General features: G+C 39.3%; 1 pseudogene across 1 annotated transcript; it reads left to right on the top strand.

Moving 5' to 3' along the window:
* Positions 1-18509: 18509 nt before the first annotated feature.
* Positions 18510-21304, top strand: LOC308514461 (AP-1 complex subunit beta-1-like; annotated as a pseudogene). The gene has a single exon. The product of its transcript is annotated as an AP-1 complex subunit beta-1-like (transcript).
* Positions 21305-21842: the final 538 nt, after the last annotated feature.

Genomic DNA, 21842 nt, shown 5'->3' with positions numbered 1-21842 from the left:
ATTTGAGGGAGTAAGCCATATCTTCCAGCCTTCTGGGACTGGCTCCATTGGGGAAAGACGTTCACCTAAAAGTGATTCTGAGGTGGCTGGCTCATTGGAGTTCAGCTCTTCTGTTTCATGTGAAGGCACAGTGGTGGCGTCTCAATCAGCTGATGTCAACATTAGCAAAGATGGTGGGGATCTTCTGTTGTCAAGACTGGAGGTCCTGTGGATGGCATTGGAGACTAGGGTCATTGGGATCCTTGGAAGTGAAGGCTGCTGGCTTCTTCCTCCTCTTCCTTTCTGCTCTTGGGAGGAAGATCTGGCTGAGGAGATCCCTCTTGTTGCCAGGTCTAGGACACTGTCACTCAGAGTACTAGGGACTAGGGTACTGAGATCAGACACACAAAGAACTACCGAAGCATCTTTGTCCAGAAAGCACAGCTGCAGTACTGCCAGTGTTTAAGGTTCAGGAGTGAGCAGTGGAACTGGGGTCAGGGACTCAGGGGCTTGCTTCAGTGATTGGATCTTGAAGGCAGGACATAGCAGCAGCATGGACACTGGGATAACAGGGCACAGCAATAACTTGGTCCGAATGGGCAGAGTGCAATAATAGCCTTGAGGTTGGTGGATCAAATTCCCAACTCTGGCCCTTGTATGCAGTTGCAGAACATCAGCAGTCAGCCCAGATGATGGCAGGTCCAAGTTGTGACCTATAACCTGGGTTCTGTGGCACAGAGCTGTAGTGGTGCAGCCCAGTGATGATGGGTTAAAGCTTCAACTTTGGAGCTGTAGTTAGGGCACAAAGTAGCAGCAATGTATCCCTGGTAATTTACCAAAGCTATGACTTAGAACTCTGGAGCTGGGGCACACAGCTGTAGCAGTGCAACCTGGTATCGGTGGGTAAAGCTGCTTATGACTCAAGCAAAAGAAGTTCTGCTCTGGTAATGGCAGGTCAAAATCATAATTGGGTACTTGAGGTCTGGGTGCAGAGCAGTGGCAGCTCATCTTGTCCACGATGAGGACCTATGGCAATTTGGTACCGGAGAGCAGGGCACAGCAGTGGTTAGGGCACCTGGGGTCAGGTATCACCATAGTGACAGCCATGGGGAGGAAGCACCCTGACTGGGAATCCAGGCAGCTCCATCAGCAGCGTTGAGCATTGATGAAGACTGTGGGCTACTGATGCTTCCTCATTATAGTCTAGTAGACGCAGGGGTGGGCAAAGTTTTTGACTCGAGGGCCACAATGGGTTCTTAAACTGGACCGGAGGGCCGGAACAAAAGCATGGATGGAGTGTTTGTGTGAACTAATATAAATTCAAAGTAAACGTCATTACATAAAAGGGTACGGTCTTTTTTTTTTTTTTTTTTTTTAGTTTTATTCATTTCAAACGGGCCGGATCCGGCCCATGGGCTGTAGTTTGCCCACGGCTGGAGCTTTCCAAGACTAATTTTGATTTGTGGTGGTTTATTTGTTGTTTTTATTGGAAGAGAGGAATGTTGGGATCTCCTCACCATCCATCTTGCTTAAATTGGACTTTGTTTTATAATTCCCTGGCCACGTCTGTCTGTTTTAAATAACATCATACAATATTGTACTTATTTTCTTTTTAATTTATGAATTATTTAGTATTAAAAGTTTGTGTTTTTTTGGATTATTTTTCAAGTGCTATCTTTTTCAGTTCTAGAATTTCCACTTGGCTCTTTATAAAATCTGCCTAATCTTTTTATTTTAATGCCCTGTTTTATAATTCTTATTCTTAATTTTATGTTGTTAAACTTTTCAGAACATATTCAATTAATTTGAACTATAAAAACAGTTTACCCATTGTGCCCCACCCACCCCCACCTCTTGTAACCACCAATTTGTTCTCTATATCTATAACCCTGCTTTTTTTTAAAAATTGCACACATAAAAATTATCATACAGTGTTTGAAAGATTTACATAAAATAAAATGTTTTTCCTCTAGAGTTAGAAAAAATGATTGCTTGGTAGCTTAAGAGAAGTACATGCATTCATTTATTCAGTGAATATTTATGGAGACATACTATGTGCCCAGTACCCTTCACTGAACATCTGTAGAAGAATCCCAGTTCTATGGAGGAGCTCCTTTTTCTCTTAGAAATAGGCTAATATTAGACCAACTGAATATGTAGACTATATAGTTGGCTGTGGATAAATATGGCATGGAACAAAAATAGATTATGCTAAGAGAAAAGCATGAAACTATGAATGAGTTAGAGTTTCAATTTTAAATATGGGGGTCCAAGTAAACCTCATTGAAAAGATAATATTTGAGTAAATACTGAATGAGATGATGGGATAAGTTGTATGGATATAAGAAGAAGGGTATTCTATGGAAAAGGGAATCCAGTAGAGGCAATTACTCTTCTGATAATTTGTTAAAGTGGATAAAAATGGTTGAAAATATACAAGATGTCCCCTCAAAATGTATATGAACTTTGAATGATTATAAAGTCAGTGTTTATTAACATACCATTCATTTTCAAAATTTAAAATAATCTACAGAAATGAATATTTTTTTTTTTTGCATAACCTGTTTTCAAACTGATTACTGTTCTATTCCAGGCACCGCTGATAATATGAAGCAATGGAATCATTTCATCCAGTATTTGTATGCCCTCAATTTGTCAACTGTTGCAAGTTTTGTACCATAAACTTTATCTTTTCTGTATCCCCATAAAAAAAAGGCTAGTGGCACTTTAGGATATAGTTTTTCTGTTCAAAGCTTAGTCCGGCTTTACCCACTATTTCAAATCAGTTAAACCTGAAAATGAGTGAAAATTGAGTTATCACCTGATGAAACATATATACATTATTTGGGACACCCTATAGAAGGAATTTTGAGGTAAAAAATGTTCATGCCTAGTTTTGTGAAAGAGATAGGATATAAACACATCATTTTGTTATCAGCATTGGGGTTCCTGGATTTCTCAAGGTAGAAATCAAGAGGAAACCCCAGAGAAATTTCCAGACTTTATTATGTTTATGTTCTAGCACAAGGGAAGCAGCACAGAGGAAAGGATGTTTTTCTGAATTGGCTTGGGGGCTGGCTCTGCTTGGCTTGCTTTTTATAAACTGGGGACAAGGCAGGCTTGTGTGCAAAGATGGGCTTGGAAGGGTTCTGTGAGTGGGATTTGCAACCTCAGGGTGCAGTTACTTCCTCCTTCTGTTGGATTGCTTAGCAACTATCTCCAAGCCTGAACTGTTGGAGCAAGATGGCATTGTGGCTCATTACTGGCACTCTAGAAAGATCATACAGAGGTCAAACCTTGATCAACTGCAGATGTGTTTTGGAATAGTAGTTTTAACATCTGCAAGGAAGCAGGTGGTTAGAAGGGAGAGAAAATCATTTACTTCTGTGTTTTTGAGTAAGGAGTATAGAGGGGTGGTGACATTCTTTCGGTCAACTTAACTGGTACTCCTTATGTCCATCTGGCATCCTTCAGTTACCAGGCCCACGTATGCTGTCTCAATGTCAGGCTGGGTTGAAGAGATATGGGAGTGTTTTGTGTCAGCCTCAGTCTATGGATAGTGATGTTCTCAGCTAGGAATGCCTCAGGCCATTCACTTAGGCCCATCAGTTTATGATGATCCCCAGAGACATTTTCCCAACCTGAGCCAATGTTGTGGTTGGACCAGCCCTTGTTCATATTATGATTGCAAGATGCACCTCACAACAACCATCAGAGAACTTTAAAAAGACAGGTTTATTACTCGCAGACCCTGGAGGGTACATAGCACCCCCAAGGCCACACAAGGAGGTCAGAGGGAAAGAGAGAGAGAGGAAATGGACCGGGGATCTGCCTTTAATGGGGTCAAGAGTGAAGTGCCAAAGTTTTCACAGGTTTACTGTTTATTAGTGAATTAAAAGAAAAAAATGGAAACTATGGAACTATAGCACAGGAAGGGAAAAGCAAGTGGTTAGTCGAATGGTCAGTTTTCTAGGTCCCTCAGAACTTCCTAAAAAGGGGAACTTCTTGGGTTGGGCAGCCAGCAATGTTTATTACAGATGGATGTCTTGGCAATCAAACACTTAATATCAGACACATTAGAATAATAATAAAAAAGCTAATTGTCCTGACCTGACCAGGTGGCTCAGTTGGAACATCACCTGTACCCCAAAACTTTGCAGGTTTGATTCCTGGTCAGGGCACATACCTAGGTTGCTGGTTCGACAGTTGGGGCACATATGGAAAGCAACCAATCAATGTTTCTCTCTCTCTCTCTCTCTCTCTCTCTCTCTCTCTCTCTCTCTCTCTCTCTCATCTCTCATATCCTTGGATGAGTATTAAACAAATAAAAAAGCTAATCATCAAGCTGTTACCCTACAGGAGTTGACAAAATATGACAAAATCATTGTGGGAAAGGAAAAGGTACAAACCAGGAATGAGTGATGCTATTGTACAGAAATGATTTGGGCTGAAAAGAAAATGATATTCATTTTCAGGAGTCATTCAGTACAATTCAGCAATTTTCTTTGATATGCCCTTCAGAGTAGATGTGAATGATAAGGGGGCTGTCATTTGTTCATTACACAGTAGATGCAAACCTTTTATAGGTTGTTTTAGAACATCTCAACACTAGTGCACAATTATTAAGTTTACATATGAGGTAATTTAGACAGGATAAGCTATCTGAGCTACCATTAGAATATAGCTTAGGAAACAAGCAGACAAACAAAAATCATACTTTGGTTGTTTTTATGTGATATTTTTATTTTATAAAGTAAAAATGCCAAAGAACCATGTTGATGAAAAGTGATAATTTAATACAGACTGGGCACAGAGGCAAATGTTCCAACAGGTAATAGTCCAGGAAGTAGGCAACAGTCAAGAAATTGAAAATTATGATGAAAGAGGAAAAATATATACTTTGTGAAATGAAATATTTAGAAACATTTCAGTCATTTACTGTTTTGGTATTCTAGTATGAAAAAGTCATACTTGTTGTGAATTGCATTTATGTATAATTCTTTGTTTTTTACTCTTTACTAATATAGTTTCTCATTAAGGTATGGCGTTAATGTGAAAATCCAAGATACTTTATTTGTGAATATTTTTAGGGCTTATGTTGCACTTGCAGATGGAAATGTTTTCAGAGTTACTTATATCAAATATTTTCTCCATGCTGCTTTCTCAGGTCTTGCTCTGTTGTAAATGCCATTATGGATATTCTGTAGTTGTTATAAAGCATTTTGAATGGACATTTTTGAAGTAATGTTGAATATAAGTAATATGATTGGATAGAATTTAATATTGTGGGAGTTTAGTATTTTCCAGTGGGAATTGGATTATATTGTAATCATTCACTCTTTTGTTGAAAGCAATTTTGATTGAGATCACAAGTCTTTGGGTCTATAATGTTAATGACTCATCCTTGAATTTTTATGTCATTATCAATAGCCACACATACCATTTATGTGGTGCAGTGTGGTTTCAGTTTTCACAGGTAGGTTTTATTTTTATGTAGATACAATGGCATATTGCATAGAGATGTTTCAGCAACTACCTAAACATAATGTAAAGTTAAATATATGAATTATCTTAAACTTATTTGCAAGGAAATTGAACAGCTGACTGACTGAAGGGCTTAGGTTAAGAGAGGGAAGTGAGTGTGCTGTAGGACATAATTTTTATTTCTTTCAGATTTGATTTCTCTGTGATTTGTAATGAAATAGATTAATGGGTACTGATTGAATAGATTTGACTTGGACTTTTAGCAGGAAAGTTACAATAGCAGTAAGCTTCAAATGAAAATCTTTAAAATAAAAATAAAGGACCATTTCAGGGAAAAAAAAAGAACTAGGCAGTGATATAGAAGCAAATTTATATTCAAATGGACCATTTGATTAAAAGCAAGAATCATGCTGCTGTATGTTGATGATAAGCTGGCATCTATAAAGTCAATACTTTCAAATTATGAAAACAACTCATGCATAAATCATCTTTTATCCATTCTTCAAATATATTTTGAATACTTACTGTGTCAAGCATTATTAGCTATAGTTATGGACTGAATTGTGTCTCCCTGCCCCCCAAAATATGTTGAAGTCCAAACCCACGTTAAGCGTGAAATGTGACCTTATTTGGAACTAGGGTCTTTGGAGGTGCTGTCAAGTTAAGATGAAGTCATTAGGGTGGGCCTAATTCAATCTGATTGGTGTCCTTTGGACACAGGCACACACTAAAAAGAGAACGGCCATGTGATGATAGAAACAGATGTGGGAGAGCAAAAATAATTTTTCTTCTACCCTTCTAAGATCTTCTGGCTGGTTTAACAATAAAATTGACATGGGACAAATTCACAGGAAAAGAATAACCCAATTATTATGTATGTACATACAGGAGTTCCATAGGAAAATTAGTCCCTAGGACAAATCTGGCAGTTGAGGCTTATAGGGAGGGCATCTTGAGCTAAGGGGGGAGGGGAGTGGTGATGGATATGGAATTCAAAGGGCAGGAAGGCAATTCACATGGAGATAGCAAGGCAAGTGAGTGGTACACAAATGCCCTCTTAGGTCATCATTAACAAAGGGATGCGGATTGGACTTGGGTCAAATGGCCTTGCGAGGCTCCTCCTGGTTATGGTAGTTGATATTAAACTATAGTTATCTATGGTGATAGCTACCTTTCTGGTCTAAATTCTTTTTTTTTTTTAATATATTTTATTGATTTTTTACAGAGAGGAAAGGAGAGAGATAGAGAGTTAGAAACATCGATGGGAAAGAAACATCGATCCGCTGCCTCCTGCACATCTCCCACTGGGGATGTGCCCGCAACCCAGGTACATGCCCTTGACCGGAATCGAACCTGGAACCCCTCAGTCCGCAGGCCGACGCTCTATCCACTGAGCCAAACCGGTTTCGGCTGGCCTAAATTCTTATAGGCAGGTAAGGAAGGGTCAAAGATTCTTTCTGAGTCTTTTGTGTCTTAAAAATAATCAGCTTAAAATAATAACACAAAGAGGAATATTTTGGGATGGCAAACTCTGCTACCCCTCACAGAGTTTGATATTGGAGTAAATCAGTTGCAAGCACAGGAATTCTAAGGCTTGGATGGGCCACCCCTACAAGCTAGGAAGAGACAAGGAAGGCTTTCTTTTTTAATTTTTTTTTCTTTATTGATTAAGGTATTACATATGCGTCCTTATCCCCCCATTGCCCCGCCACACCCCCACTCATGCCCTCACCCCCCTGGTGTGTGGGAAGGCTTTCTCCTTTATGGGTTTCAGAGGAAGCCCTGATTTGGGACTTCTTATCTCCAGAACTGTGAGAGAATAAATACCTGTTGTCTTAAGCAGCCCAGTTTGTGGCACTTTGTTATTGCTGCCCTAGGAAATGAATACAAAAGTATTCCACTAGTCTCTACACATGCTAAATGCTTAATCAGTTTATAAAGTCAACTATTGCAATGCTTTATTCAGATAAAATCATATATGTTAAGTATATAAGTATACATGTAAATATACACTAAAGTAAGATACTCTGTTAATCACTAGTGATATATAAGGAGCCCAGTCAGACAGTAAATATATTTAGGGAACTTATAATATTATCAAGGAAAATATGACATAGCAGAAATTTTTAATATACATGAAAATTTTTCTAGTTCATGACAATGATACAGATATGCAAGAATAATTTCCAGTGAGAAAGAGATTATTTTGACTAGAACTACCTTATGGGAGAGGCAGCGCTTGAGCTGAGCTTAGAATAAAGTAGTTTCCCCTGCCCAGGATACGTTTCAAGACCCTCAGTGAATGCAGGAAACCACAGGTAGTACCAAATTCTAATTGACTTCTTCAACTCTGCAAGCAATGTGGCAGCAGCTTGGCAGACACATCCTCTCCAGGTGTTTTTTGTTTGTCTTTTCTTTTCTTTTCTTTTCTTTTCTTTTCTTTTCTTTTCTTTTCTTTTCTTTTCTTTTCTTTTTTTCTTTTTTTCTTTTCTTTTCTTTCTCTTCACTTCTCTTCTCTTCTCTTCTCTTCTCTTCTCTTCTCTTCTCTTCTCTTCTTTTCTTTTTTTATTTTACATTTTCAGTCCAAAACTATTTCTGAATCTGTAACCATTTCTTACTTGCAGTAAATGACTTTATGTCATTCATTTCAGGGAATCCCTTTGTTGATGTCTCTGTAAGGACTAAGCACTTGTCACACATTGTGGCTGTAACTTCTGCGATTTGAGGTGTGACAGCAAAATTAGCACGAATTTCTTTTTTCTTCTTTATAATTTCACAGAGAGAAGAATCTTTCTCACCACAGATATAAGCAAACTCAGTATATGATTTTTTTTCCCCTTTCCTATGAGTTCAAGAGCATTAACCTTTTCACTTAAAAAAACACTTTACTGCTTCTCTTTGGCATATTTGAAGTGCCAGCATCACTACTCTTACCTTTTCAGGCCTTTATTAAGTAAAATTAGGGTAACTTGAACGCAAGCACTCTGATGCTGACAACTGAGGGGGCCTACTAAGTGAAAATGGATGGAGAGTATATATTGGGTGGAGATGCTGGACAAAGGGATGAATCAGGTCCCACTGAGAGGGAGCTGGACTGGTGAGATTTCATTATGCTACTTAGAACTACCATTTAAAACTTATGACTTGTTTATTTCTATAATTTTCCATTTACTATTGGATTGAGGTTGACTATGCGTAACTGAAACCGTGGAAAGCAAAACTGGGATAAGGAAGGACTGCTGTAGTTTGGATTTGAATATGCAAACTCAGAGGGAAGAACTTAGGAGGGAATCATGTGTAAAGAACCACAAAGGCAGAAACCACAAATGAGTGGGATATTAAACACCCATGCTCTCCCGTCCATTCTAAATCTCTTTAGCAGTGGCAAGTGCACTGGGTAAAGTTTTGACATCAAAACCATGTTTGCCCATTCCTTTTATTTTATGCTCTCAGGCAGCAGGAACGGGTTTCTATAAACTGTATCCTCAGGGCAGAGATGATAAAAGTAAAACAAGAGGAGAAAAAAAAAATCAAACAAGGAGGCAAATTCTTCACTTCTCAATGTCTGTAAACCTCTGGTGGAGACAATGTTTTGAAAAGACTGGACTTCCAATTTCAAGAAGCTTATGCTTGAGACAGAAAAGTATATTTATTTTTGCTTCAGTGCCAGAAGTTCAAATTAAATATGAAGAGGCAAAGCCAGTTGGAATTTGAGCCAAGAATTGATAAGTTAAAATAGGAAGCGAGGTTTCGACTGATTAGCATATGGAAAAAGACATCGCCAAGGAATGTGACTAGATATTAGAAACAATGGTCTCTGGGAAGTGCCCAGCCCTTGTTTTTTGGACCAGGCCCCCAAAAATGGAGGCAATAAAGTAAACCTGCAGATATGAGGAGAAAGTACTAATTGATTGGCTTCTCACAGTCTAATACAGAAAGTGACAAGCTTTATATAGGAAAACCCACTGTCCAAAATGGCACCCAGGATTAGGGTACCAATGACCAATGACTGAAGGAGATTCCTTAGATCCGTATGAGGTCAGTCACACAAAATCACGAACTCTGAAGTATTGTGAAAAGATAACCAAGATTCTTGAGCACTCAACCCCTACCAAGGATTCAGAATTGTTGGAAAAAGCAAGGTACCACCAGGAGAGAACTTATGGTTAGAATAAAGAGGATGCAGATGGTATGGTTTTGACAATTGAAATCCGGTATGGGGAGATGAACTGGGCTAAAGAAGACAGTGACAGTAGTGTGGGCCAGATTGATATGAACTACATTTCTCTGCAGACCAGAGAAGCCAGAAAGTGGCATGAGGACCAGATACCTCCCTTCTAATGCTGGGATAATATATAACTTCACTCCAGGATTTGGATGACTCAGAGAGAAAGTAAGAGGGAGAACCACACCTGTGCATCTGTGTTTGCCTAGTGGTGGTGCATGTGTGAGGTAGAATTCTAAGAGACTCATTTTTAAAACAGAAGTAATTGAGTGACCATGAATTGGTGGAGTTAAGCATTTTTGACAGCTATAAAATAGGAATCTTGAGAACAGTAGTGGCACTTAGAAACAAAATTAGATTTTACTCACCTGAATTTGTGTTACGGGGACCAGTCCTTTGCTTGTGTGTATTAAAACCCAATAAAAGAGGAACAGAGTTTATAGCAAAGACAGTAAGGGTTTACTTTTAGGAAGTGGCCCATGCCCAGAGACACAGGTAAGCTAATGCTAAAGACCTGGCTCCTTGATGGCTTTCGGGGAATGTGTTATATAAGAGAAACATCTTTAATCATGGTGACTAAAGGAGTTAGGATCAGTGTCAGGGTTGTGGTCTCTACTGCTTGGTTGATGCTAGGGTGGGGAGTAGTTGGTCACTGTATCTGGTCTTGATGTCAGTCATGGTATCACTTTGTCGGATTTCCTGGGCCTGCAGCTGAAGCCCACCGAGGCCTAAATGTTATCTCCAGTTTGACCAAAACTTTGCCTCTAGGGTCAATATGTTGGCAGTGGTGAGAACGGCACCAGCTGTTAGACTGGCGGGGTCAGACAGGACCTTGGTTCAGCAACCTCCATACTTGAATTCTGGCTGGGAAAGAACTGAAACTATAAGAGAAAGTTTATTTAGAACAGAGGCAAAATAAACACCCTTGGAGCTTAGGAGAAAGAAGTGTAGGGGTGAGAGGAGGAGGGGGAGGAGAAAGGTATAGGTATGCTCTGGGGAGGGAGGGAGAACTGGGTCCTCTGCCCTAAAGGCTTGTAAGGGTGGGGATTGTAGAGGGTGTCCTGGGAGGAGGATCTCAATAGAATGTTCATCAGCTTTCCAGGTGTGTCCTTTCAGAGTGTGTTCTCCACTGACTGGTTGGTGCTGGGGGGAGGGGGCAGTCATTAGTAAATGCAGCTGGTCCTGATGTCAGACATGGCACATGGCATCGTGTGTTTAGTTTTTCTGCTTCTCTGGACCTGAAGGTGAAACACAACTGAGGCCTAGATGTAATCTCTAGGAAGGGAAGGTCGGGGGTCTAAACCGCATGACCAGCAATATGCTAGGGAAGAAAAGGGAGGGGCCGCCCTTGTTTTCCCAGTTTTGCCTGTTGCTAGGCAGCTAGGGCTAAGCCCTGGTGAGGTTCCGAACCTGGCCCATTGTCCTTATTCTGCCGTGTCTATCTAACTGCCTACCACAAATATACCCAAGGATTTATTTATAAGATTATTTGATGCCTTGATGATGACCAGAATATTGTCCTGAGGACTTAATGATTAAGGGAGTGGGCATGCAAGGGAGAAGAAGCAGGTGAATCAGGGTGCTAGATGAGGCCACTTTGAATCAAAAGGAAAGAAAGGAGAAAAGGTCATATCAAAGACAAAAAGTTTCTATATAGTTACATTTGTGGACTGTTTGGTATCTACTATAAAAGAAATTGACATGGAAGGTGCAATAAATAATAATTTCCCCAAGGTCCTGTATTTAATTAACCCAGGATGACCACTGATAAAGAGTTACAATTGTGAAATAGCACATTTGTGCCAGGTTTAGATAAAATAATTTCATATAACTTCCTATACTCTTCAGGCAACTTTTTGTTTATTGGTCAGATGAAATAACTGAAACTCAATATTTAAAATTTTGCCTGACATAATATAGTCAGAGTTAATATTAGAGCCTGTGTTGGTCTAAGAACCGAGCCCACTATATCATGCTGCATCCAAGTCAGAGCATGCTCCATATTGCCCAACAAAATTCTTTATATAAAAATGGGAACAGTTAGAGGTTGCCTCTTCTGTAATCTACACCGTTCATTTATTTCAGTCACTGTGATTACATATATTTCTTCTTCTTTTATCCTCAGGTTTCATCTCTTGGCCTATAAAGCTTTATGTTCAAGAGCAATAAAAAGTTGTGGTAAGTCCCATCCTATTTTCATAATCGAAATACTTAGTTTCTCCTTGACAAAAGTTAAAAATGTATGCTTGTCTATGACATTTTATTGAAGCAGTCTGGTTCAAATCTATATTCCAGTACCCAAATGTAAAGAACACATTGTCCTTTTCTAAAACAATCTCGTTCTGCCTGTAAAATGAGCAAGTAATTAAATACATTTGGGGTTCTTTGGTCTTGCTTATTACTGATATCTAAATTTAGCTAATTCTAGAAAACAATCAAAAGGTTTTCACGATTCTGTCAAAGTCAGGTAAATTTGAGTTAGAAACAATGAACATGCTTAATTTTGATTATCTCGAATAGCTCAAACAAAATTCACTGATATTAATCACAAAGATGGCTAAAATATCACATTCCCAAACAATGTTTACTATCCACTTTTGTTTTTTATTACATATATAGTTACATGTGTTTGTAGAATATTTAGAATGTTTTCCAAATTCAAAAAAGCTTAAATAAAGTTCAAAAGATTACAATAAGATGCTGTAGCTTTTACATATGAAATTTGAAAACATATTTTCCTAACAAAATAGTTTTAGAAATTGATACTTTGAGAAATGGAGCAAGGATAGGTTTTTCCACATTATACTTATTACTTCAGATAAAATATGGATAATTTTATATTTTATAGCAAAATTGCTTGTATTGTTGATATCAGTGATTTTGCTTTTAAAAGCTCTATTTCTGCTTGGTAAAGAACTCTTATTTTACAAATTCTGGAATGATTTATGTGATTATAATAATCTAAAATTTATAATAAGCGACCTTTAATGTGATCTGCATTTTACAAAGGGGAAAGGTGAGTTAGAGATAAAGTTATTAGCTTAAAGGCACACAACTAATAAATATCAGGGTCAATATTTGATCCATGGCAGTCTAGATCCAATGTGGTTTACCCCACTACATAAGAAAGAGAAATGCTCTGGATGCTGGAGCATAAAGAAAATCCATTATATCAAGTTCAAGAAAATCTTTACAGTGGAGGTTAAGTTTAGTTTTGATGAAGGGATAGAACAAAGTGCTCTGTGAACAGTGAGAAGTCTGTGTGATGAATAAGCAAAATGTTCTGTGGAGTTTATCAGAATTGTTCCTGTGGGAAATTGTCAGAAAACAGGGTAGGACTTTAAAGCAAGCATAAGGACATGATGGACCTTGGATGATAATCTGAGAAATTTTAACTATATTCTGAAAGTTAGGGAGGATTTTTGAAATATTTTAAGTGTTTTAAGCAAGGCAACAGTATGATTATACACTGAGTGGCCAGATTATTATGACCACCTGACATTTGTAGGCAAATTAGCTGTACACTGCATCGTATGGGATATGGAAGCCGAAGGCCTGTTCAAATACCTTTGCTGTCTGCAGTTACCAAGATAAATGTCTCCAATTCGCACAGGAACACAAGGACTGGACAGTCGAGCATTGGGAAAAAGTCATGTGGTCCGATGAATCACGTTTCCAGTTGCATCATGCAGAAGACAGAGTGAGAATTTGGCAGAAACAGCATGAATGCATGCACCCCACATGCATAAGTACAACCCTTCAAGCTGGTGGGGGCAGTGTTATGGTTTGGGGCATGTTTTCCTGGCATGATTTGGGCCCTTTAATTTGTGTGGAACAACGTCTGAATAGCACAACATACCTAAGTATCATTGCTGATCAGGTTCATCCTATCATGTTGATGGCGTATCCCAATGGAGATGGCTTCCTCCAACAAGACAATGTCCCATGCTGCGGTGCTCGTATTGTGCAGGAGTGGTTTCAAGAACATGAGGGAGACTTTACCTTGAATAGGTGGCCCCCACAATCACCAGGTCTCAATCCAATTGAGCATTTGTGTGACAAAGTTCAAAGAGCCATCAGGCAGCTGGTTCCACAACCATCAAATCTCACAGAACTGGACAGTGCTATTCATCAGGCATGGTGTCAGATTCCTCGCATCACCTTTCAACATCTTGTGGAGTCAATACCAAGAAGAATCACCACAGTATTGGAGGCAACGAAGTACTGATGGGGTGGTCATAATAATCTGACCACTCAGTGTATATATATGTATATGTACATGTATATGTATATGTATATGTATATATATCTATCTCCCCCACATTCAAAGGCTGTTAAATCGTGTTGTTTACCCATATCTTCAGAAAAAAAAAATCACTTCTACTGTCGTGGTAAACAACCTGCTTCCCTATTTATAATGGTCTGGCCCTCTAGCAACTTCAGCATGAAATTATACCTAATTTGCCTACAAACATCAGGTGGTCATAATAATCTGGCCACTCAGTGTATATGCCATTTAGAAAATTTACACTGGCAACAATCTGGAAGATGAGTTGAAGAAAAGCTAATTAAAGGACAACTGAAGTAAACCAGCAAACATTGATGAAAACCCAAACAGAAGTATTGATGTGAAGAGAAAGGAGACACAGAGAAAAGATGTTTAATTGTAATATTTAAAAGGGTTATCATTTAATTATATTTTCTGTGTACTAAGCATTTTACTTGGTATTTTATGTATATAATCTAATTCCCAACCAGTTCCATGAGAGAGATTTCCTTAGTGATGTGTTATCTATATATATAAAAGACTAAGCAACTGGCTAACAGTCCAGTAGCTATGATACACACTGACCACCAGGTGCCAGATGCTCAACGCAGGAGCTGCAAAGCAATAGCAACTTTGCAGAGTACCCTCTCACACTCTGTGACCCCTAGGGGGGTGTCGGACTGCCAGTTTCTGCCTGATCCCTGCAGGCGAGGCTGAGGGACCCCACTGGTGCATGAATCTGTGCACTGGGCCTCTCGTAATGAGATAATAAAGGCTTAGAGAGGTTAAGCAGCTTATTCAAGGTTTACAGCTAGTCAGTGATAGATTTGGGATTCAAGTCCATGGCTTATATTCTTTTTAGCCTATGCTGCTGCTTGCTATGTAAGTCTTTAAGGACAGAATTTTGCAAATTTCAAAGCAAACTGGTAGTAGAAAGGTAAAGTAGAAGTATGAGTTTAGATTAATGTTCATGTTTCTGGTATGGGTGTGAGTTTTACTATCATTTCATCAACATGTAGAGCCATGGAATTCTAATACAATTTTTCCTCAAAAGATATGTTTATAATTGCTGCATTCATTTATTATCTCTCACTCCTCAAATCCTCATCTGGCATTAGCACCTTGTCTCTACCAAACAGCTTCTGATAAGAACCACAATCATCTTCCTGGGAAGTATTACAGATACCTTTTCCCCCATTGATCCCTTCTAGCCCTCACCTACCTTTCGCCTTTACCACACCATGTGTCAGTGGGTTTTGCATATATGCATGCAAGTCAAAGAACAGTTTTGTATATGCTTCCTAGTCTGCTTAAGTAACATTCAGCACTATTTTCTCCTCTCTTGCATTGAGATATTCTCATTATTTGAATTTCTTGCAATGATGCCCTTTGATTTTCTTCTTACCTCTCTCTATGCTTATCAGGTTCATCAGAGTGGGCCAATGAATATTGAAGTTGCTTAAGCTTAGTAATAGAATCTCTCATTTCTCACTTCTGATGTCTTTATTCACCTTTATGACTTCTATTACTAGCTAGTTATACAGACATAAGAGATGCACTTACCCAGGACCCTTCTCTGATATTCATTCTTGGAAATTTCAAAAGCATCTCAAATACAAGATATATAAAAAGTAAATTCATGATATTCTCTCTCATTTCTAGTTTTTTTTTTTTCAGCCTTCCTTGTCTCTCTGATTGGCACTGTAGATTTTACTAGCAAGGAACTTAGTAGTCATGTTGGACACAGCGTTCTTCTTCACCTTTCACATCTAAACCATCACCAAGTCCTGCCAATCAGATTTTGTAAATATTTCTCAGATTGTTTATTTTTTTGCATGTGCAATGCTAGAACAACATTTCCTGCTATAGTTATTGTTATAGAATTCTCAATAGCCTACAAACTAATCTCCCAGCAATCTCTAAATTTTCCTTTAACCTATTTTCTATTGCAGAGTAATATATCAAAATATATTTCTGGTCACATTCCCCCTATGCTTAATACCCTTTAATGGTACATATTGTTCTTAGGAAAGAGGATAGAATTCTGACTATGGCCTTCAGCACCCTGAATAATGCAACCTTTATACCCTGCTCTCTTGTTCCCTCTTTACACCAATCTTCCCTACTTTCTCTCGTCCAGTGCCACTAGCCTTCTTCCAGTCCTTCATATTCAACATTTCTATACATTGTCCCTTTTGATTGAAACACTCTGCTTTCCCCTTCTTAATTAGATATTTCTACCCAGCTTACTTTGAGTTCATATATCATTTCCTCTAAGAAATTTTATTTCACCTACTTATGTCAACTCCTTCTATTAAGGACCTTAGAATATGTTAAGGGAAGGTCAAAAGAGTTCTTTATCTGTTGAAATATTAGTTTTCCAGTTGACACTTTTAATATAAAATGTGGGTGGATTAAATTTACAGATCACAACTGGATTTACAGATCAAGTTTTTGAGAAGAGAAGAGGAGAGGAGAGGAGAGGAGAGGAGAGGAGAGGGGAGGGGAGTGAAGGGAAGGGAAGAGAGAGAAGAGGAGAGGAGAGGAGAGGAGAGGAGAGGAGAGGAGAGGAGAGGAGAGGAGAGGAGAGAAACATTGATGCGAGAGAGAAATCAATCAGTTGCCTCCCATTATGTGCCCCAACGGGGGCAGCGTAGGTATGTGGCCTGACCAGGTATCAAATCCATGTAACCTTCAGAGTACAGGATGACACACCAACCAACTGAGCCACATTGGCCAGAGCATAGAACACATGATCTGTAAAGCTTAACAATATGATGGTCTTCTGCAAAGTCTGTCTTCTCTTTTTGCATGGAATTCTGTGTCACACTTCCCAAGGCAAAGATGTGTGTGTATGTGTGTGTGTGTATTTGTGTATAAGTTTGAATATATGATAGTGTGTACATATTTATGGTTAAAGGTAATTTGCCTTTAACCATAATCAGATTTACTTGTACCATTTTACAGGTTAAATAAGTGACAGAAAAATATTAGCAATAAAACAGAGGTAGTAGATATGATTAGCAATATATTTGGGGAGGATATATTAATGTACAGGGACTTGGAGAAAAAGAAAATGGAAAAATATTTTAAGTCTGTTGCACTATATGGATAATTTGTTTCAATTAAATTTAGTCTTGATTTGGTAGCAGGAAGCCTTTGTAGGCAAAGGTTCTTTGATACCCTGCCTTGTGATTTTGAATTGCCTACTTGCTTCAAAAGAATGGCCTAAAGTTGCTCTCATTTTCTTTTTATTAATTTAAATATTCCCCTATGATTTTTAAAAGCAAAAATGCTTTTCTTTATCCTGCCAAAATTATAAAAACAATAAACACAAGTAGACATCACCGTCAAAACTCAGAAACAAAATAAACTCATTTTAGCTGAGAACTTTTTTCCATCCAGGATCAGAAAGGAATTTTTTAAAAGAGTATAAAAGGGGATAAAAGACAAGTATGTGGAACTGCCAGCCCTATGCAGAATGAGGTCAAAATATTACAGATAATGTTTTATTTAAACTTCAACTCAGTTTTTATAAAAATGATGGCATGGATACTTTTCGGGAAAACGTTTGTTTGCTTCCCAATTAAAACAATAATATAGCCCATATTCGGATGGCAACAATGGACACTTGATTCCTCTCAGATAAGCACATTTGAATTGTAATCAAATTGAATACCTTAAACTTTGCAAGCTCTCTGAATGCTACCTCAACTGAGTTTCCTTCCAACTATGAAAAATGAAACTCTTGGATGAATACTGAGCATGAAAGGCATATGACACAACACAGTGAAGAATAATATATCTTGTTGGAGAGCTGTTTATTTATTGAAAATAAAATTCTATACTTATAGAATACTAGATGCCCAGTGCATGAATTCACGCACCAGTGGGGTCCATTGGTCTGGCCTGTGGGATTGAGTCGAAACTGGCTCTCTGACATCCCCCAACAGGTCCTGGATTGCAAGAGGGTGCAGGCCAGGCCGAGGAACCCCACTGGTGCATAATCGGGGCTGGGGAGGGATGCAGGAGGTTGGCCAGCCGGGGAGAAACCACAGGAGGGCTCCAGGGCGTGTCCGGCTGGTCTGGCTCAGTTCTGATCCACCAGACCCCAGCAGCAAGCTAACCTATCAGTCGGAGCATCTGCCCCCTGGTGGTCAGTGCACGTCATAGCGATTGGTCAACCAGTCGACTATCTGCTCCCTGGTGGTCAGTGTATGTCGTTGCAAGCGGATGAGCGACCTTAGCATATCATTAGCATATTATGCTTTGATTGGTTGAACAGATGACCGGACAGTTAGCATATTAGGCTTTTATTATATAGGATACATATTGTGGAGTAAAAGTAAAATCCACATGGATTTTCAAGACCAAATGTGGACTTAAAAAAAAAGTTGATACTTGTGATGGGTTTTCCTTCTCACTCTCCTTTGATGCCTCAAGGTCTTGATGGGAAAATTAAGGTGACTAAACCATCACTTCGCTGAGGCTGTGTTCTCTGGCTGCTGACGCCACCTGGCCCTGGCTTCTGGAGTACATTAAAGAGACAACTCCATGACTGACTACAAATACTTCACAACCAATGAAAAGAAATAAATCTTTGAATTAAAGGCTGAATGCAACAATGAAAAGGAAGAAAAGAGGAAGGAGGCTGTGAAGAAAGAAATTGCTGCTATGATTGTGGGGAAGGATGTTAGCACTCTTTCCATATGTAGTGAACTGTGTGCAGACTGACAACCTGAAACTAAAGAAGCTTGTGTATCTCTAATTGATGAACTATGCCAACAAGCATCCAGGCATGGTCATCCTGGATGTCAATAGCTTTGTGAAGGACTGTGAAGATCCCAATTCTTTGACTCAGGCTTTGGCAGTCAGAACCATAGGGTGCATCAAGTAGACAAGCTTATAGAATATCTCTGTGAATCTCTCCACAAGTGCTTGAAGGATGAAGATACCTGTGTCCAGAAAACTAGCAATCTGCCTGGTAATATGTCATGATATCAATGCTCAAATGGTGGAAGATTGGGATTTATGAATTCTCTGCAGGATCTCGTAGCAGATTCAAATTCAAGAGTGGCTAATGCTGTAGCAATGTTATCTGAAATCAGTGAATCACACCCAAACAGCAACTTATTTGATCTGAGCCCACAGAACATCGGTAAGGTGCTGACAGCCCTGAATGAGTGCTCTGAATGGGATCAGATTTTCATTCTGCACTGCCTGTCCAATTACAATTCTAAAGAATAACCAGGAGGCTCAGAGCACCTGTGAGTGGCTAATTCCCTGGCTATCTCATACCAACTCAGCTGTGGATCTTTCACAGTAAAATTCCTAATGAAACGTATAGAGTTGTTACCCAGGTACTCTATTATAATATGGTGCTGAAGAAGTTGGCCCCTCCATTTGTCGCTTTGCTCTGTGGGGAGCCAGAGGTGCAGTACATCATCCTGAAGAACATCAACTGAATTGTCAAAAAACTGCCTGAAATCTTAAAGCAGGAAATCAAAGTCTTCTTTGTGAAGTATAATGATCCCATCTATGTTACACTAGAGAAGTTTGACATCATGATTCTTTTGGAATCCCAAGCTAATATGGTTCAGATTCTGGCAGAACTGAAGGAATATGTTCAAAGTTTGGTGTTGACTTTGTTTGCAAAGCTGTTTGGGCTATTGGACAGTGTGCCATCAAGGTGGAGGAATATACAGAACATTGTATAAGCAAATTGCTTGATCTTATCTAGACCAAAGTAAATTATGTGGCCCAAGAGGTGATTGTTTTAATCAGTGACATCTTCCACAAGTACCCCAACAAGTATGAAAGTATATTGTCACTGTTGTGAGAACTTGGATGAGCCAGATGCTTGAGCAGCTATGAGCTGGATTGTGGGAGATTATGCTGAATGAATTGACAATGCAGATGAGTTACTAGAGACTTCCTTGGAGGGTGTTCATGATGAAAGAACCCAGGTTGCAGCTCACTCTGCTTACTGCTTTAGTGAAATTATTTCTTAAGAAACCATCAGAAGCACAGAAACAGGTCTTGATTTTGGCAACTCAGGATTCTGATAATCTTTACCTTTGAGACAGCGGCTATATTTATTGGAGGCTTCTCTCAATGAACTCTGTCACAGCCAAAGAAGTGGTATTGTCTGAGAAGACATGGATCTCTGAGGAGACAGATCTCATTGAGCCAACTCTGCTGGGTGAGCTAATCTGACACAGTGGTTCTCTGCCTCTTTGTACCACAAGCCTTCCAATGCTTTTGTGGAAGGAAGTCATGGATCCATCACAAACACTTGCCAACACATCATGGGAGCACTGATGCAGCTGACAGTCCTGTTGGCACCACCACTACCACCAACCTGGAACAGTGTCAGGTTATTCCCTCTCAAGGTGACCTTCTGGGAGACCTGTTGAACATTGACCTTGGTTCCCCAGTCAATGTGACACAAGCATCCGCCATGCAGATGGGAGCAGTGGATCTCTTGGGAGGAAGACTAGATATTCTTCTTGGCAGTGAGCTTGGCGGAAGCATTGGAGGAAGTCTGACAGTGGGACAATCCTTCCTGCCATTATCAGTGCCCGCAACTATTGCTCCTTCACTTACTTTTGCTGTGGTCAGCAGTAGTCTGAATGAGTTATTTGAGTTCTGTACAGGGATAGGCATGCATATGGTGGATATGTGGCTCCTAAGGCTGTCTGAGTAAAGGCTTGGAGATTTCTGGAATATTTATTCATCATCAGGGGCATATCTATATGGAAATGAACTTCACCAACAAAGCTCTGCAGCACATGACAGCATTTGCAATCCAGGTTAACAAGAATAGCTTTAGTGTTATCCCCAGAACTCCTCTGGCCATATACCACTGATGCCAAACCAGAGCATTGATATCTCCCTGAATCTCAACATCTTGGGCCCAGTCATGAAGATGGAACCTCTGAATAACCTGCAGGTGGCTGTGGAAAACAGTATTGACATCTTCTACTTTAGCTGCCTCATCCATTCAATGTGCTTTCTGTAAAAGATGGCAAAATGGAGCACTAGGTCTTTCTTGCAATATGGAAGGATTTCTGCAATGAAAATGACCTTCAGTTTCAGATGAAGGAATGTCATGTAAATGCTGACACTATTTCCAGCAAGTTGCAAACAACAACATTTATACTATTTCTGAGAGGAATGTGGAAGGGCATGATATGCCCCAACCTCTGAAGCTCACAAATGGCATTTGGATCTTGGCTGAGCTACGTATCCAGTCAGGAAGCCCCAATTATATGCTGTCACTGAGGTGTAGAGCTCCTGAAGTCTCTCAGTATGTCTATCAGGTCTCTGAAAGCATTTTGAAAAACTAATAGATTGCTCCTGTGCCCTCAGGCCACCGTGTGATCAGTACAAGCCAAGAACTCTTAGCCAGAAGAAATTGTATTGCCGTGTAGAATCCGGACCTAAGCACACTGAGACCACCTACCAGTAGTGACTAGTCAAACTTGTGCTAAATTAGGGCACAACCTGCTGGATAGTTCTATCTTTCTGTGAACATTTGTTAGCCATCGCTTCAGTCATTTCCCACCTCTTGCCTCCTGCTATCTGTCCTAACTTGTGGGCTTCTCCGTACTACGCCAATGGCGGACATTTTTTGACATTTTTTCAATGAGAGCTCATTTCAAAAGCATAAAAAGACCAAAAATATAAAAGGAAAAGTATCTAGGGGGAAAAAATAGTTTAAGAAGCCACAAGTAACAATCTCCAAAGTTTATTTTTTAATAGAAAAATATAAAGTTAAGTGTAAGTATAGTTATTCACAAACACATTCTTAATTTAAGATTTCTTCCTGAGAGACCCAACTGAATGCCATGTCTTCCTCTTGAAAATGCACAGATTCACATTCTG

Source organism: Myotis nattereri, assembly GCF_964212035.1.
Source record: "Myotis nattereri genome assembly, chromosome: 2".
NCBI lineage: Eukaryota > Metazoa > Chordata > Mammalia > Chiroptera > Vespertilionidae > Myotis > Myotis nattereri.
This window is presented reverse-complemented; position numbering and strand designations above follow the sequence as displayed.